The sequence below is a fragment of the Tubulanus polymorphus genome, chromosome 12 (genome assembly GCF_964204645.1).
Source record: "Tubulanus polymorphus chromosome 12, tnTubPoly1.2, whole genome shotgun sequence".
Lineage (NCBI taxonomy): Eukaryota > Metazoa > Nemertea > Palaeonemertea > Tubulaniformes > Tubulanidae > Tubulanus > Tubulanus polymorphus.
Genome location: NC_134036.1, coordinates 10153000 through 10159264, shown reverse-complemented (window position 1 = coordinate 10159264; position 6265 = coordinate 10153000).

The following is a 6265-nucleotide window of genomic DNA, read 5'->3' as shown; positions in this document are numbered from 1 at the left end:
ATATAAATTGAAACTTAAAATCAGTAGTAAAGAGACAAACTAAGGGGCACTCAAATTAAAACAATGGTGAATACAAGTTGAGAGACTAAAATTGATGAGTGACAAATAACAAAGGATCAAAGGGGAAATCACGTGTTGAGTTTAACCAGTTTATAGAGGAATTTAGATATAAGTTTATTATGGGGTGAAAAACCATTGTTTTTCACCCCATAATAAACTTATATCTAAATCTACCCATTGGTTCCCTTTAATCTATTTTAGCGTGTAACTGTTTCTACGTTAATTTTTTTAGTTTGTATCATCTCTGATTACTTGAATTAGTCTCTTTGTCCCTGAATTGTATATATATATCTCATAATTTTTGTAGTATCTCATTATTCCTGAAGATGACTATTAGTATATAGTCGAAACGTTGAAATAAACTACTATCTCGAAGTTTCATTTTCGGACTTTTTATTATCATTGTGGGATTCTCTCTAAATTGTCCTTCTTTCGTTGTCGAAGTTTTACCTTTGTTCAGTTTATGTTTTACCGGCGGATTACAGCTTGCTCTTGGCTGGTACCGTTTACTGTTATCAAACTCTGTCATGGTCGTGACGTCTCGAGTGTGTATTCACTTCGTTTCGTTAAGGTTTGACGCTGTATTTATGTTTAGTTTTTAGGCTACTTATATTGTATATAAAGGGCAGCGCCCTATATAACATAACCACGTCGTAGCATTCCTTTCTTATCTCTGTATTTTTTGTTGTCCCAGTTAATCTTTCGTTGTTAGCTGAGTTTTTCGCATTCGTATCGAGACGTGCATAAATAAAGCTACAGACAAAGAATCAAATAACAATTATGTGTTAAGAAGTTTGTATATTTCAGTATCGAGGAACTGACATACGTTCACAGTTGTGATACAATTTGTATAATTACTGACTGACTGCGACTGTGAAGCTATCGACTCGTTAGTTAATAAGAGATCTGAAATCAATATGAAATGGTCTTGCTGATCTGACATCAAAATAATGATTCATGATATTATCGAACAAAAACTGTTCGTCAAGATTGAAATAGTTATTAATTCTAGCAGTTCAAAGGTATGCGATAAGAGATGTCAGGGTAATACGGATCACGCATACCATTGCTGACACCAGCTACGGTGAAAATTGTTCTAAATGATCTGTAGCTGCCATTACACATACATTGTTGGTTGAATAAAACTATAATTATTTTCCTTATAGATAAAAACAACAGTAGTTCCGTCGTAACAAACTTACTTACCAGCAAAGGTCGCAAGTCCGTTTACAAATTGAAACGACAAAGGTGTGGGTGGAACAATATGAAACCCATGTTCTACACAATGCGTGTTCGTCAACGCAAGCTACAAACAGAAATAATTGATTCCATATTTGAATTTGATAGACTCTTCATTTTGATTATAGCTCGAATGAAAAACCGTCGATGACACCTACAGCATCCTCTGCAAGTTCCCAAACTAAAGGCGTGACATAAATTTTAACATTAGGTTGACACGGAGGAGGCTGTGGCAGCTGTGGAAACGGGGTGATACGAGAAGGTAATTTACCCAGTACTGGTAACCCTGTACACGAAACACTTGATATTCCTGAATATGCATATTTAGATACAACTTAACTTTGAAGAATTGAATCAACAACTTCTTTAAAATAATGAAAAATCTAAATGTAGATAATTGAAATTAAATTAATAAGTAAGTATCAGTAATTTATAAAAAAAACCTCAAGCCTTAGGCAATTAAAAGATGAAAACATATATACGCTAACATTGGACATGATCGAGTGTTATTTATACAAAATGACAATTCAGATGCAACGTATGTTTAGAATATTGGAAATTAGAAATTGAATGCACATTTTAGATATAACATTCTTTTGGATCAATGATTTCCTGTTGTCATTCATAATATCGAATCAACAATTAAATGAATAGTTAACGATTAAAATTTGACACACCAGTTTATATGATAAACCAAATCGAAAATTTAAATTGTGTGTTTGTTATTATAATTTTTAATATGAATATCAGATATAATGAATATTTCCTTTTTTTACATCCCTGGTATTTTCACCTCCCTGGCATTTTTACCTCTGGTTATTTTACCAATGGCATTATTGGCATTATTACCGCGTATTAATTTGATGTACCATAGATGAAGTAGAAGACATATAAATTTCGGTTCATTATAAGTGATTTAGTCTGAGCCGTAGGTATGCACTTAAATAATAAGATTTAAGAAAAGCAGATATCGAGGCTGTCCTAACCCTTCTAACCTTGTAACTATGAAGAATTCGTCCAAGTAATATCAATAAATCATCCGCGAAAAAATGAGAAATTAGAAAGAAACGTTTATTCAGGAACTTAGATTGTGAAATCAGTAATCCGAAATAGTATCGGGCAAATGCTAAATCCTACTAGTGCTACTAAAATGGAGCTAATATTGGTATTTATGTTTTTCTAGAACATTGTATGTAATTAATAATAATCATTCCTGTTTTTAAAGTGAAATGCGATGCTAATAATCCTGAAATTACACGTTAGTTAGCTGTTTCGGTGAATTATGTACGAATATTCTTGATCAAAAGTATTCAACGTTCCTTAATTCGAATATTACAATTTGAAGCACAAAATGGTTTTAGACCTAAATATTTGACTATCATATTTACATGCTGAAAATTCGTATGAATTTTACCTTAGTCACGGAAGAATACTATTTGCGCCTTTCTTGATTTTAAGAAAGCTTTCCTTAAAACATAGTAAATAGATAACTCGGTCAAATCAGCTTAAGGTAACGCGTCAAAACATTTTGCTGCAGGTAGAAGGTTGATAATTGGCGAAAATTGTTCACCTATTCTATTTTCCTAATTTCTAAACGATATCGAAGACTACTTTTTTACGCGCGGTAAACAAACTTTGTCGTTTATTGATAATCTGAATCTGAATTGTAATCCGTAACTAGGGGGCTTTACTTGATCCTTTACGCGGACTACACGGCCACTCGTGCTGACGATGAGAAATCTCTCCAGTTACATTTAGATACACTATGTGAATATTGCACCAACAACCGCCTTCATGTTTATAAAACTAAAATATTAGTTTTCGCTCGAAGTAAAAGTAGGTAGAGAAATATCGAAATGTATGTTTGCAAAACAGGAGTTAGGGCTAGCTGAGGATGATGTGTAACTCGGAGTGAAATTTAACTGGAATAGTAGTTTCACTTAATTGTTTATGATAAGGTATGATAGCTATGTTTTCTATGATTCAAAACTTTGAAACTTCCGATGGATGTAATGTAATACGGTACAGCCAAGAAGTAACATAACTTATTACGCGTCCGGCGTTCGTCGGAGGTCGTTGCGTTTTTGTTATTAGTTTTTTATTAAAACGAAATTGAAACGTGAATCGAACTGGTTACTACCACGGTTCAAATTTAACGCGTCTGGCGCGCCACATTGAATGCAGGTATTAAAAGTAGCTCCCTTCTATTCGAGTGCAACTTCTTGTATTTGGATGACTTCATGGTAAACTACATGCAGTAACATTATAAACGCCATAGAGGAGCGTTCGAAGTTTCGTTGCACTCATGAGCGTGCAGCGAAACGTGTAATTTTGAAACGGATATTCGTCCCTACCGAGTGTTGAACGCGGTGGGAACTAAACGCAAACGAATTACAGAACGCGGTTTGAACGATATGAAGCTAAACGCAAACAAAAACGGAGTTATGTTTATTCTAGGCTGTACCGTAGCTATTTAACATGTGTTTTGCCACTGTTGAGCAAATAATAATCAGTTATACATTAATTTTAGGCAAGGATGTTGAATTTTAAAACTATATTAATTAGCGTGACGATACCATTGTACGGACAATTTATGTACTGTTGGCTATTATTTGTATGTGAGATATCTGACTTTTTCTTTTCATTGTGAATTTCTATTCATATATTTGCCATAAGCTTAGTATTTCAATATATTCTATCTGGTTTTTGTGTGTATTTGAACAGCTTTTAGGCCTTTAGAATTTGTTTCATTCAAGGTATTGTGTAAATTCTGGTCATATGACCATTTCTGCATTTCTGCATTTCTGCATTTATTTGTCACTGGAATACTGGTGCTTGTACTGACAAGTTATAACTGGAAATGGCTCATAGACCTTTAAGAATTTCGGAGTCTAATATAGAATGTAGGGATTTTATGGAGCCAAATATCACGGTATGTTTGTATTTTTATTCTTGTTATATTATGTACTTCAAAAGTGGTCTAAAATAGATTTCTGTTATTTAAGTGTAATTTAATTATTAGTTTGATGTGTTATGTAATTATATCATTGTTTACTGAAAGTTGGTATGATTTCTGTATTTTTCAGTAATCTTATGTCATCGAACAAACGAAACGGATATTAGAGTATATACTGATTGATGATATACGAATTTACGTCTTGGCGTTAAATGATTGAAGTGATCCCTTTTTTGCAAGGAACAACCATAATGACCGGTTTATTTATATTTGTAAGATGACGTGGCTGTGGAAAACAATGAATAAGTTTATTTTCATAACCATACTAGTGGACGCTGAGATAGAATTGAAATATATTTTAAACCAAGAAATTAGAAACGTTCGTCGGCGGATGTGTAATCCAACCTATAAAAAACCGGCCAAACATTTGAATTACGTACCTTTATAGTTTCAATAACCATGAATAAGGCCAAGGTAATAATGAGAGCGTTAACAACCATTCTAAAAGCGAAACAAAATTTGTGATCATTTCTGACGATGACTTAATGTCTTACAAACGACTGATTACGTCCTAGATAACGATTGATTTGAATGATGACGCCCTTCACCCGATGCTCATACACTTATTACCTCGAATTTTCAGCTTGACTGCAATTATCTACAAACAAAAATCAGTTTGATAGTTTATTGGTCTATGCAGGGTGGTCCAATAAAATGCAACCTCATTCTTCTACTCATCAGCATCCTTCAATATTCATATAGGTTGATAGAAAATCAATATAGAAGGAATGACCCAAAACAAATTTTGATTCGGTCGAATAGTTTTGTCTTCAGACCCATTGCAGTGAACCGTGAAGTCAAGAGGTGTTTGTCATGGATGCATTACTAGACCCAACAGATTAGTGAACAAAGCTATTGACAAGTCATTTGTAACTCTCTGGGTAGAAAAAAGGATGGCAATGCTACTCTCAGTACTACTCCCATCGAACAGAGAACATTCATGGTTCTCACAAGCGATAGGGGGACCAGCATTGATACTGTTCATGTACAATTAAGGACATTTGGAAATGGATTTGTTCTGTTAAGTTTTGTTGAGTGCCTGCTGGATCTGAAAAGCAACTGAAAAGCTAAATTTTGCCATACTAACATGATGTTAAGTTTAAAAATAAAGTGCATTATTAAAATCACTAACGATTGATTACCTGTTGGTTAATCTGTACGTGATAATCCTTGTTAAGTAGAAATTGAGCTGGTTTTATAGATATGGTTCATCCAATATAGCGCTTACTGGTTCGCAACGATGACCCTGTGATCAAAATAACTTGGCCGAATAATCTAGAGCTATCGGTGTCATTTTCCTACTAGGAATATTTCAAAATGTATAAAAATCAAAAGCCTCTGATAAGTGGAATTATAAGGTTGAATTTTATGGACAACCATGGATAGCGCTAACGCCTTTTGACATTGGATATTCATAAAATATGCCCCAATCCTCTCTTTATACTGTCCATATTTGATGAGGTTTAAGATAATACTATTTTATCTTCCCTAATAATTCGTTTATCTATTTCTGATTCTTTATAACCTCTTTCAATCAATTGATCTTTAAGGGCTCTACATCTCTCTTCGAACAGTTCATCGTTTGAACCTTTTCTTTCAATACGTAGAGCCCCGCTATGTGGTAAGCTATTCTTACAGTTTCTGGGATGGTCAGCCATAGATAGATATCTAAACATAGATAGCATATATCGGCTTGGTCTGTCATCTAATCACCCTGACTTAGATATTTTCATACATAAATGTTCTACCGAAGAATGTGACCATCTAGCTGTAACTTTGATACACGGATGAAATATATTAAGACGGTCTATGAATTCTAACGGAGTCCGTTCATGTCAAAAACGTACTACGATGCATTGATAAAACACTGCACATTTTATTATCCTAAATCAATTCATTTGTACCACTTTAAGACTCTATAATCGCAATTTACGGAGCTTTCAAAGAGTA